Genomic DNA, 14,234 nt, shown 5'->3' with positions numbered 1-14,234 from the left:
GTTTCCTGCATGTGAACACAAGCTGTTTAGATCTGCAAAGTGGTGAAGTAGGAAGCTCCAAATTCCTGCTTCAATAGAAATATTGAAAAACAGGTAGTAACTGTCAGAACCAACTTTGTCAGAATCCTGGAAAATAGAGGTTTATAGCAATGAAATGAACACTGACATTGAATCAATTAAAAGGAACTTGAAAGTGGTAGGATAGTTTTGTGGTATTTTTATCCTTTTCCCACTCCTTCCCAGCTCACCAGTGATCATGAAGACAGCAGTCCATATTTCTAATGTGGAACCCTGGAATCTGATTTCAGAGGGAAAAGAGCAGATATTATTCACAAATTCTTGTGTTTGTCCATTCTAACCTTCTGGGGCTACCTAAAGGGCTCATGCAAGGTGGTCATCTCTGATAAGCCTAACGCAGAACTCACTCCTTACAAGAAGAGGTGGCCATTGCCTGAAAATATGTCAAGTGAATGAAAACCCACAAGTGCCTAAAGAAAAAGCATACCACTTGAGACATATAAGAGTTGTCTTAAAACCTGGGAGAAAGGAGGTTGTTTCTTTGGGAAACTGGAGTATTCAAAAGCCTGTGCAGACTACAGAATTTAGAATATGATGTGTGTGCCAAGGAAGGATACATGCTAAAAGACATGAGGAGGTCTTGGGACTTTCTGAGAAAAACCTTACAAGAAATGCCAAATGTAGAGCAGCTAAAAACAATGGCACTTGGGTGAAGAATTCAGTTTTCATCTGTATGGAAGACTAAATTAATAGAAAAAATTCTAGGAAGGTATATCTGCAAATTCTGAATTACAGGAATGTAAATGGGTATATTGCATCTAGTAATGGTATATTTCATATGGAAAATACAGACTATCTCCAGGGCTCAGAAACAATGAGGAAGAGAAAATAGAGAAAAAGTGTATGAAAACTAAGGATCGTCTTTTCCTCAGGATGTATCTTGCTAGATCTTTGTAGCCTAAAGTTTGACCTGTAAGTACCATACATAAAAGACATGAGTTAAAAGTTGAATGAAACAAATGGTGGGAACTTAAATGAAAGATATAACATAAAAGAAGAACCCTTGAAATGTGCAGTGAGTCTGAGATCAATTTCAAATAATTATTGGGGGTCTAGGAATCTCATGGAGTCTGGACTGATTGGGACCTTCTGGCTAGACTGATTTACCGGATCAAGCTATTAAAAATCAGATAGTGAACAATGAAAAGTTAAACGCTGGTCACCAATGGAAGACATTGATAACAGTTGCATTCTTAAACTTTTGTATCTCATTGAAATAAATACAAAGTATCTCTTCTCAAAAGTTCTGAGAAACATGAGTCCACAATCAAAATTTGTAAAGCATATAAGGAGATCAGCTTTCATGAACAAGATTCAGCAGAAAAACAAACTGAAGAGGAGTTTTGGTACAAAAAGCTTCAGGTATAGGAATCATTGGATACAACAGTAATGGAGCATAAAGGAATACAATAAATCATATATCAAAAACTAACAAGTATATGTTTGAGTAATAAAGACAATTTCTAAAAATTAAAACCTAAACATTTAAATTAAAAATTGCACAATGCTAAAAAGTGGTAAAAGTAAAGATTAAAAACTGTGTACTCATTAACTATATTAAGCAGAGATACAGAAAGAGTAACTGAACTGGAAATATACAGTTAAATAAAAATAAGCAGATTGGTAGACAGAGAGAAAAAAAGATGAAATGAAATACATGAAAACTGTTGAGGCATCAAAAATGAAATAAGTTCTAATTGCAGAATCAGAAGAGAATATTGGGTAGGTAGGGGAAAATCAGACATGTGTCTGAGAACTAAAAATACTGCAAGATTAATGAATAATGGAGAAGGAGAGGGGGAAAGAGATGATTGAAACACATCTAAATATCTTGAGTAAAACTGTAGGAAAACAAAGACACAGAAAAGTATACCAAAGCATCAAAAAGAAAATGTATAGATGATCCTAAATTACCCCTAACACAGGGTAATGCTTAGACTGACAAAGCACTTCTCAAAAGAACACAGAAGACTTTGAAATAATATATTCAAAATGGTGAATAAAATCAATATACATCTGCTATCCCCAATGGAACTAATTGTTTTAAAGAGTAACACTGAATAAAGATATTTTCGAATAAGCACATGTTGAAAACAAACTGGCAATTACAAAAAAAAATTTGTTTGAAGAAAGGGGATAATGAAAGATGAATTTCAGAGTAGGCGAACAAATATTAACTGTCTAAAACATTAAAGTAATCATTTGTAATTTCTGGCATAAGATAAATAATAGAAAATACTAATATATAAGTTGGAAGGGAAAGGCTGGAGTTAGGGTTTTAGAGTTAATCTTGCACTTTGTTAAATTAAATATTTACATTTTTATTTCCTCTGCCAAATAATAGAAATGAAATTTTATCTTGGTTACAGGAAAAGACAAGAAAGCAGAGCAAAAAGAAACAAAATCTGAGACAAACAGAACATGAAAAGACAATAGTAGATATGTTCTAGATGTAATGGTAGTTATGAATCAGGTAAATTCATAAAGCCATTACATTACAAGATAAATGCACCACTTGAATAATCAACCAAGAAGTCCTTCTAGAGACTAAACAATAGCTTTGTATCAGACTAACCTTCCCACTAAGAAACGTATAAATGCTAGATAAACTCAAGCAACAAGAAGCAGACTCCTAAAGTCATGACAGGTTAATAAAGCCACGCAGGATTTGAGTGACCAGATTCTGGGGAAAAGGCAGCACAGTGGGATGGCGCCCACACCTAATGTAACCTTTTCACTCAGTGATTGTGCCAAACTGTGGGATACCCAACCCGCCATTGAACTTAGTGATGCTGGTGCTTCTCATGCCAGATATCATTTATGACTTTTGAACATGATATATATTTTGGACCTTACCTGGAACATCTGCTGGATTACATCTTAATTGTAATATACGTTCCAGTATGTCCACTTTATTGTGCCCTTTAATCCCAACATTATCTGCTACCAGAGGCTTGCTGGTGCTTCGGCTGTCCTTTATGTGGGGGCCATTGTTTCCTCCGTGGTTCATGGAATCTTCTTGGCAGCAAGTTTGGATTATCCCCTAGAAGTATTGCCAGGTGTTAAATCGTTTTTGTTGGGACAGTGCTTCAAATCATTTACCTCACATTCAAGTGAAGAAGGAATTCTAGCTCATATTAGGGAGTGATAGCCTTCTTCAGCAGATTCAGAATTCAGGAATTCTAGGTCACAAACTCAGATATCTCCATCTGGGTCACATGTCAGGGTTCCTGTTCTTTCCTATCCACAGCACTGACTTTGGTGTGGTGTATCAGCTTTGGTTAGGATTTACACCTTCCTTGGAGCTCAGCTTTTCTGATGAACAATTATTTGTGCTGACAGTTTTGTCTGCCTTCATCCTACATGATACTACAGGCTCTTTATGCTGTCAGTGAGACAAGCTGGTTTTCACTGCAGACTTTCAATTGCCAGTTAATATGTCTCAGATTTGCATTATCTTTCCCCAGTGTGTCAGTCTAGTTTAGCAATATCCTCCTAAATCCATTGTCTGTCTTTTACTTTTCTATTAGTGTATGAAAGTATTACCATGAACCTAGCATATATAGTTAAAATGGAAAATGTTCACTATCTTAGTTGATGTGAGTCAATAATTTAGGCATCATTTAGCTGCGTCTTCTGCTTAAGATATTCTAAGGTTGCAGTCAAGGTATAGATTGGACTGTAATCTCAACTGGAGGGTTGACTGGAGTAGAATGTATTTCCCTGTCTGCATGGTTCTTAGCAGCATTTATTTCTTTGTAGATGTAGCACTGAGAGCTTCACTCCAGATGTGTTTACTCTCTCTTGGCTGGAGGATGCTGTCAGCTATTAAACGTCCTCAACAGGCTTTTCCATATTAGGTCCGCCAGCATACCACTTGCTTCCTCATGGCAAGGAAGAGAACAAGAGAAGTGCTAGTAAGATGGCAGCTATAATCTCATGTAGCATAATCACATTATTATTATATGTAATCATGTACATATTATCACCTTTACCATATTCTGCTGATTAAAAGCAAGTGAGAAATCTCACACTCAAGAGCAGTGAATAACACTACTCATACACAAGAGTATGAACAAAGGAATGCAGAGATAATGACAGCCATTCCAAGAATGTGTCTACTGCAGTTTGTGTACTTACTCTTTAATTCATAATTCGAATACCTTAAACACTGCACCTGCTTACACATTCCCTTCCACGGTGCAGTGAAATAGTCTAATTCATCACCTCTGAAAATGTTAACAATTGTACTGTACCTTGTCTCAAGTGAATATATGAATTTCATCAGTACCATTAATGGGGTCTTTGTTGCCAGTTAGTTTAGTGACTCCATTCCAAGCACAGTCCTACCGCCTGTGCTCTTGGACATCTCCTGGCACCAACTTGTGTTTTTCTAGGAAGCAAATTCTGATATGGAAATTAGAGTGGGTTTTTTTTAGTTGTCACATTGGGACTAACACCCACAGAAGAAAGGAAAAAGAGACCAGATTGGGTAGACGAAGAAGTAAGGTTAGAATGTAGCCTCTGCTCACTTCACAGGGAGATCTGGAGCTGAAATGGCCCATCTGAGATGTTCCATCTTCTAGAAAGACTGCCTTTACACACTGTCCATATTCAATTATTGAATATAAGTGCCCCTAGGATAGTATGAATTAAGGGAATGCAACTTCCTGAAGCCAAGTGGATGCCTCCAGGGACTGAAAGTTGGGCTGTTTTCTGAAAGCTGTCCTAGTAACAGGAGCAACAGTTACTTTCTTGAAAGGATATTTGGGCCATTCATCTCTGAGTCTAAAACCACTACCCACTTCCCCTACAGAACAGAGAAACTCATTCCACCATCTACTGGGTATGCTGACTCTTCACAGCTCCACAGCTGAGTCCCTTCCCGGGACTCATACATTATGCATCATACATTATTATTATCCCTAGTCTGAAGTACCCCGACTCGCTCATTTGTTGATCAGTATTGGTTGAGGGGGGAAGGGATGACCCCAGTGCCTCAACTGAGATAACTCTGGAGATACTTCTAGCTCCAGATTTCCCTGTGGGATTGACTGAGGCCTCTGTTGCCTCACAGAGTCCAAGTGCTTCTTCCATCCACGCCCTCATAGATGTTATTCCCAACAAAACACTACAAAAGAAAAGAAAAGAAAGGAAAAAAATAAACATGCATACATATCTCTGATTCTTGGTGTGTTTCCAGGAGATGGGACCTAAAACACTTGACTTCTGATAACTTTCCAGTTTTCTGCGAATTTTTAGAAATTATAAGCAGTGGTTTTGATACCATGATTTTAACACTATTCATTTTGATTTCTAATTTTCCATAGCATGAACATTTGCTGGCATTCTTTTCCCTGACTGGTACTCCCTCTTTCTCCCTCTTCATAACTACTCCTTATTTCATTAAGTGCTGATTATTTTGACATATCACTGGGTTCTGTGTTCAGCCCTCTTCTCTCTTCTACTTATCTCTCTTTATGTATAATCCATGTGTTGAGGACTTCAAGTTGCTGTGTATTCTAACATCCTTCTTGAGTTCCAGACCTCCATATCCAACTGCTTATTGGCAATTCTGCTTAGATGTCTGGCATATTTTAAACTCAACATGTTTAAAACATAACATATGGCTTCCTCACCACTGTTGTGCTTCACAAACTGTTTCACTAACAATATTCTCCATCTCAGTAAATGTTATAACTATGTCTTCAGTATCTCAAACCAAAATCAGTTATGTCAGCCTCAATTCCTCCTTCATTCTCTACGTAAAAGAGATTAGGGAGTATCGTCAGTCCCATCTCCAAAATATAACCAAATCACAATTCTTACAGCTACCGTCATCATCTTTATTCTGGAAGTCTGGCTAAACATTCGAATTGCTCTTCATACCTACACTCATTCCCACCAAAAATCAATTCCTTAAAATGGAGCCAATTAGATATTTTTTAAAGTGACCTCTTATTCTCATGCTTAACACTTCTCCATCACCTTTGAATAAAAGTCACATTTCTTATAACAGCTTATAGGGCCCTAAATTATCTACACGCTGTCTCACCAACCTCATCCCTCTTTTTTGCGAGGCTGTGTTTCAGCTCCTCTGGCCTTTTTCATATTCCATAAAAATGCAAGTTTGTATTCAACTTGGAGCCTGTGCAGAGACTGATAACAGAATCTCATCATCCATCCTTCCCTTCTTTCTTTCTGTAATAAAACCTCCTGAATTGTAACTGTAACAAGCCTGGCAGCTGCAGACTGTATTCACAGTCTCTTTATTGAATTGTGACCAAATTTCAGGCCAATGTAATGTGAACAGAAGTAGAATGTATCATTGTCACATCACCCCCAAAAAAGATTGCCGTCCTCTACTCTCTTTTACCCTTTATACTGGCCATGAATTGGTGAGGACTGAACAACCATGGGGGCTTGATGATGGCAGAGCCGCACAGGAAGACTTGGACCACAAATTTTGGCATCATTACGTGTGAAACAAACTTCTGTTTTACTTAAGCTGCTGCCCTAAGAGTTTGTTTGCCTTGACTGCTATTTTTCCAAAACCTATCATGACTGTCATTTTAATCGCTTAACATGATCAAATCTCCTCTTAAATAAGACCTCTGTTCGTTCACCTGTTCTACAAAGCCCTCTGTCCATTCACCACTAATTGAAATTATCTGCTTGTTTTGTTTTTTGCTTTTCTTATTTTATTTTGCAAAGAAGTCTTATCTGCCTTGTTCATCAGAGGAAACTAAGCAGTCACTGACCCAAAGTAGATACTCATTAAAGTTTTTGAATGTGGTTAGAGAGTAACTGTCTTTTATTTTAGGATTTTCCTAACTTAGAGAAAACAAATTATGTGGTAATTTAAGTAGTAAATTAAGTTATGAATTTTTTCTTTGCATAATAGCTTTATGCAAAACTATTTTGTTTTGAATTATTATCTGAAACAAGACTATGCTTTATTCTGTATGTATATTGCTAGAAATATTTAAATATATGAGAAGTAATAGAGTAAGTAGAAAAATGAAACAAATATACCTTTCTTTAAGTTTACTATTTGTTTTTAAATGGCCTAATATATTTTTATAATATTTGTTGCAATTTTTTACTTATATGTAATTTAGAATGTGCTAACGCTTATGCATGGAAAAAATATTACTTGGGAAAATTTCACTCTGATGAAATGTCCTAACTTCAGAGCAGGTTCTGTTTTTTTTCTGGGACCTTTAGAAGGAAGTTCTTCATTGCCAGAGAAAGCGGAATAAAATGTTCGCCTATTATCATTATATCCAAAAAAAGAATCTGCTTACCAGAGAACAGTGATAATAGCAAACAGAATAAAAAACCAAACACAAATGCCAGCAGTCAAAGAAAAAAATGAATGAAAAGCTACAGCACCTCAGGGTCAATCCTATTATTTAACAAATTGTTCAGTAAATATTTTTCCAGAGGGTGATGCAGAAAAAAGAAGTACTTCTTGAGAAATCTATGCTACCTAAATGATGCCTTAAGCAAGGACATAAACAGTGATGAATTCTCCCACTATATTTTTGTGAAGATAATTCTGAAAAATGAATCATTATTCTTTTACATGTCCTATGTTACTAAGAAAACATTTGAAACCAAACAGGAAAACATTCTCACAAGATGGAAACTAAGGGTTATAATTGTTTCCTTACTGAAGGAAAAAGCTGGTCTGAGTAGCCCTATACTGTTTCTTTACGTATATATTGGTATCCAAACTGCTATATGCTAAAATACTTATTTTATATTCAAATAAAGTTAAGTAAAATTGTATGGAATTATTTTATAAAAATATAATTTTGTATATATACTGTAGGTAGCTTGAGAGATTTGGGGACTGAGCAAGGGAAAAGACATGCAGCTGGAGGCATAGCCTGCTCAAGTCCATTAGGAGATGCTTTCACAAGTTTGCATGTAGGGAAAGCCCCTGACTACAGGAATCCATCCAGAGATTGCTGGGGATCTAAGAAGAAGCATAAGTGTCTAGGCAGTGTAACTCAGTAGCACAGCAGGGTGTTTTTGGATTAGAGCTCTCCCAAGAATAGTAGTGACTTTGGGGTCTTTATGTCCCTAGAAGCTAGCAAAAGGGACGTGAGGTTTCATGGTTTGTGTGAAACAGGCAGGCTCTACATGACTAAAAATCTCCTTGCTCAGACTTGTGTTAGTATAACTGGATATATAAAAATTTGAATTTGGCACCAGTGAGCTTTTGAGCTAATGGGGCTCAGCCTACAGTGTAGAAACCAATACGCAGAGGGCAATTCTTTATCTCAATTATGTAACGCATAATTCCTTCTTTTTAAAAAAATCTATATTGTCTGTCTACCTACTTACCTATTTATCTTCCTTTCCTTCATCTATATATCTAAATCTTATTGCTGACCATGGCTTCAGATATTCTAAACAAATTTTTGTCATATCCATAAGGATCATAAATTTAAAACTATGTTCTAGTTATTCTAATATTGACTTATTGGCCTAGATAGACATTGAATTATTGTTTACCTACTACTTATAGAAGTGCAATTGCCTAAAAATTTATGACAATTAATTTGCCCATATCATGTGTGAAATTCTAAAACTCTCTAAACTTAAAATTCTAATTATAATACTCTTTTGCTCCAGAAATAAGGTAAGATGTTGAAAATATTTCAGTTCAAGACATCACTCAGTGTTCTTCATAATAACAGAAATTCAAAAAAGCCAAAATTTGCAACAAGGACATGGTGAGGTAAATTGTAGAATGACATGTTGTACAATTTGTTCTCATTAAAATACTAGAAACCCCTTCCTTTATTTTATAAGTTCTATGAAATCAGACATTTTCAGTTTTGTTCATGTTACACACATCCTGGAAATTGTTCCTTACATAGGAGACCCCCAGTAAATATTTGTTGAATAATGATGGATGACCTCCCCTATACAAACTGCATAGAAAAGAATCCAATAAAATATTATAAAATGTCAAGGGAGATTACCTATGATTTATAGGATTATATGTTATTTTTTATTTTGTGATTGGATTTTACAATATGAAAAATTGACAATTTTTGTGGATTAATCAAACCTCATCAATATTACATTAAAGGTAATCTAGACATACTAAACCAGGGTTTGGTGCAATTTTTCTGTAAAGGGTAAACTACTGAGTATTTTAAGCTGTTGGAACTTACAGTCTCTGTCACAACTGCTCAGTTCTGGCCTGGTAACATTAAAGTAGCAGTAGACAGTATAAATGAAGGAGTACAGCTGTGGTCTTGTGTGCTTCCATGAAAAAGCTGTTTCTACACAAAGAAGGTTTGTTTGTTTTGTTTTGTTTTACATTTTTTCCAGCTTTATTGACAGATACAATTGACATATGAAATTATAAATTTAAGATGTACAATGTAATTATTTGATACATGCATATATTGCAAAATGATTACACATAAGCTTAGTTAATACTTTCCTCACATAATTACATTTTTTTTGTGCTAAGAAAACATTTAAAAATACATTCCTATAGCAAGTACAGAGTACAGTAATGTTAACTATAGTCACCAGGCTGAATATTAGGTAGCAAGAACTGATTCATCTTATAACTAGAAGTTTGAACCCTTTGAACAACCTTTCCTAATATCTCTCACCCGCCCCCAACCCCTGGGAATGCCCATTCAATTGTTTCTATGAGTTCAGCACTTTTTAGATTGCACATGTAGAGGAGATCATACACTATTTGTCTTTCTCTGGCTTACTTCTTCTGGGATAAGGCTTTCAAAATCTATGCATATTGTCACAAATGGCAGAATTTTTTTTTTCATGGCTAAATAACATTTCATTAAGTATGTGTGTATATATGTTAAATTTTCTTTATTTATCCATTGATGGACACTTAAAAGTTATTCCCATATCTTGTCTATTGTGAATAATATGATGTTTTCTTTTTTTTTTGTAGGGGCCTTATTTGGCTTTAATATTAGGTTAATGCTGTTTGGGAGTGGTCTGTCCCCTTTAATTATCAGGAAGAGTTTGAAAAGATTGGCATTAATTATTACTTAAATATTTGTACAATTCACCAGTGAAGCCATCTGGTTGTGGTTTTTTCTTTGTTTGGAGGTTTTTAATTGTTTATTGAATCTCCTTAGTCATTTGTTCATATTTTCTATTTCTTCATTATTCTCAGTAGGTTATGTGTTTCTAGGAATTTATCCATTACTTTTAGTTTATCAATTTGGGGCATATAATTGTTCATAGTAATCTCTTATGAACCTTTGTGTGATTGTGGTGTCAGTTGTAATGTTTACTCTAATTTATAGTTTTGTTTTCTGAATTATATCTTTTGTTCTTAATCTAGCTAAAAGTATGTTAATTTGTCTTTAAAAAAGTCAAGTCTTCTATTGATTTTTTTCTATTGTCTCTCTGGTGTCTATTTCATTCATTTATGCCCTAATTTGTGTTATTTCCATAATTCTGTTCACTTAGGCTTAGTTTTCTCTTCTTTTTAAAATACCGTAAGGTGTAAAGTTAGGTTTTTATTCAAGATCTTTACTTTTTCTTTTAAGTAGGCATTTATTGCTCTAATCTTCCCTCTTTGAACTGTTTTTGCTGCATCACATTATTTCTGGTACATTGTGTTTTCATTTTTGTTTGTCTCAGGATACTTTCTTGTTTACTTTTTGATTTCTTTTTTGACCCACTGGTTGTTCCGCAGTGTGTTGTTTCAAATCTGTGTTTGCAAACTTTTCTGTTGTCTTCCTGTTTTTGGTTTCTAGTTTCTTACCATTGTGGTAGAAAAAAGATATTTTATAGTTTCAATTTTCCTTGCTTGCTTTGTGGCTCAGCATATGATCTCTCCTGGAGAATGTTCTATGTGGACTTGAAAAGGATATGCATTCTACTTTTGTTGTATAAAGTAAGTGTTATGAATATATCTATTAGGACTGTTTGGTCTAACATCCAGTTCAAGTCCAACATTTCCTTATTGATTTTCTGTCTAGGTGTAACCAATGTTGAAAGGGGGTATTCAAGTCCTTTACTATTAATGTGTTACAGAAAACCAGAAAACCTGGACTGGATCATGATGGAAGAACCAAGTGACACTCAGAGGTCTTTGAGGGCTGAGGTTTATTGTACATTGGCAGACTCAGAGGAGAGTAATCTCCAAAAGTCTGAGCCCCAAGCAGAAGCCAGGGAAGCAATTTATACTTTGATATGTGTCATTTAGGCATGTGCAGCAAGCAGGGAGGAAGACCAGCCCAGAGGAGTGAGGGGAGGGGAATTGGGAGTGTTTTCTGCTGAACTTGTCAGCTGTGTTGAATATTTTCCTTATCACTCTCCTCTCTGATGCCCCTTTAAACACTTCGTTTTATTGGGCATCATTATCTTGGTTCATGATAGGGTCAAAAGTATTCATACTTTTAACTGCTTTGAGCTAGGATTTCTTTTCCTTTGTGACTTTTTTTGTCAAAGTCCTGAGTACTTTGTGAAGAATACAAATGATTATGTTTTTATGCATCTGTCTGTATGGGCCTTGTGTGTGCAAGTTGAAATGGGTCCTTCAGACTTTTGATAAGCCTGTGCTTTACAAAAAATACAGTTTTCCTCAGCCCTAATTAATTCTTATGCAGCTGAGCTTTACACTCAGGCTGGCTTATTTGAGTGTGAGAGGACAGGTGCTAAGGGTGGGGGCCACTGAGGGCAGCTCTCTTGGGTGATGGCCATGCACTTTACAACTTTTGTACAGTTAACTTGATAGAGGTAGCATTCCAGAGAGGTACTTTGGAAATGTAGGCTGAGGCTTGAGTTCAGCTAGGAGAGACAGGTAAGCACAGCAAAACAACCTGCAATTACTCAATAGACAATAGAAAGGGCAACTTTTTGAGGAACAGTTTAGTCAGAGGGGGCAGCAGCAGAGTCCAAAGCCCATGATGAGAGATCCCACTCCGGCGAGGGCCAGGATTCACGGCGTGCTGGTGTTCATTAGTCAGAGGGTAATCGTCAGATGTGGAGGCAGAGATGATTCAGGAGGTCTGGCTGGGCCTTCCAACTGATGTGTTTCTTCATCCAGATTATGGATCTTTTTCACTCTGGAATGATGGACCCATGGAGTGATGCCTGTAACTTTGAGGGCAGTAGGGGTGGTTAGAACAACAATGTGGGGGCCAGTCCACTGAGGTTTGAGGAGGTCCCTTTTCCAATCTTTGACCCAGACTGAGTCCCCAACCTGGAAGGAATGTACTGGGCTCCCTAAGGAGATCAGGGCTTTTTTTATGGTATATTGTGGCAGTTTATTTAGGGTGGTTCCCCAGGCTTGTAGCTGTTCCCTCTCTCCTTTGTCTCTTATTTGGTGTAGGTTCCCTGGAAGGTTTCCTAGACATGGGGGGGAGGGGGAAGGGGGTGTCCATATACTAATTCAAAAGGGGAAAAGCCTTGAGTTCGGGTGTGCTGCGAGCACTCAGGAGAGCCAGGGGAAGTAGGTCCGGCCACGGGAGGCCAGCCTCTTGGCAGAATTTAGCTAGGGTTCTTTAGAGGGTATGATTCATTCGCTCTACTTTATCTGAACTCTGTGGCCTGTGTGCAGTGTGGGGTTTCCAGCTAATGTTGAGAGGTTTAATTAAGATCTGTACTGCATCTACTACAAATGCAAGTCCATTGTCATTGTGAATTGTGGACGGTAGGCCAAACTGGGTCACATTTCTCTCAAGAGGGCTTTGGCTACCTCCTAGCTTTGTTCTGTCCTGGCTGGGAAGGCTTTGACCCACCCAGAGTATGTACACACTATCACTAGGAGGTAGCTGAGTCCTCTGCTTGGCTGGACATCTGTGAAGTCTATCTCAAGGTCTTCAAAGGCCGCAGCTCCTGCCCTTTGGACACCTGACAGGGGTCGTGGTGCAGATTGAGTATTACTTCTGGCACAAGTCATGCACTGCTCACTTATTGCTCAGCATAATGCTGGCAATTAGCTGATGTAGGATTGCTTTTTGAGGAGGGTTTCCAGGACAGTTTTTCCTAGGTTGGTGAGCTGATGGTATTTGCTGACTAGATACCTTCTGGTTGCAGGTGGGACAAAGATGCCTCTGTCAGGCAGCATCCACCAACCCTTTTCAGTTAGGGTGGCTCCTTCAACCATGGTCCAGTCCTTTTCCTTTTCAGTGTACTTGGGTGGAGGAGCCTCCACTGGGGGTGTTAGGGACATAGTGAGGGAAGAAGCTTTGCCTATTTCTTTACTGGCTGCTGTTTTAAGTGCTTCATCTGCTGATATACCTGTGTTATAGGGTCTTTTCCCTTTTGGTGTCTTTTGCAATGCAGAATTGCTACTTCTTTGGGGAGCCAGACAGCCTCGAGAAGTTTTAATATTTCTTCCTTGTTCTTGACTGCTTTTCCTGCTGTGGTGAGGAGACCTCTTTCCTTGTAGATTGCCTCTTGTCTGTGTACAGTTGCAAAGGCAGTTCGGCAGGAGGCATAGATGTTGGCTCGCTTGCTCTCACTGATGGTGAGGGCTTGGATTAAGGTGTGCAGTTCTGCCCACTGTGCTGACCAGCCAGCCAGCAGGGCTTAAATTTTGCTTTTAAGACCTCGGTGGCAGTAGTTACTACATAACCTGCTCTCCGAATATTCTCTTTTAGGTAACTGCTGCCATCACTGAATAGTGTGAGTTTTGGATTTTATATTTCTTTATCCTGCAAATCTGGATGATTTGTGTAGACTCTGTCAGTTACTTTGGAGCAGTCATGATCTGATTTCCCCTCCTTGGTGGGGAGGAATATTGCTAAATTCAGTGTCCAAACTCTTTCAAGAGTGACCTGCAGGTTTTCACAGAAGAGCCTTTGATATTGTGCCAGCCAGGAGTTGGAGAGGAAGTGGTGTCCCTGTGTGTTCATGAGGGACAGACACAACATCATGGGGGAACTTGACATTCAGTTCTTGTCCCAGGGTAAGTTTATCTGCTTCCTTAATGAGTAGAACTTTGGCTGCCAGCACCCAGAGGCAGGGTGGCCATCCTGCCACAACCAGGTCCAGTCTCTTTGGCAGGTATGTGGCCAGCAACTGCCAGGGCCCAGGAGTCTGTGTGAGAACCCTGAGGGCCACTTTTTCCTTTTCATGTATGAAGAGATTGAAGGGCTTTTCTACATCTGGCAGGTCTAAGGCTGGTGCCT

This window comes from Manis javanica, chromosome 9 (genome assembly GCF_040802235.1).
Source record: "Manis javanica isolate MJ-LG chromosome 9, MJ_LKY, whole genome shotgun sequence".
NCBI lineage: Eukaryota > Metazoa > Chordata > Mammalia > Pholidota > Manidae > Manis > Manis javanica.
Note: the sequence above shows the minus strand (reverse complement) of the source record.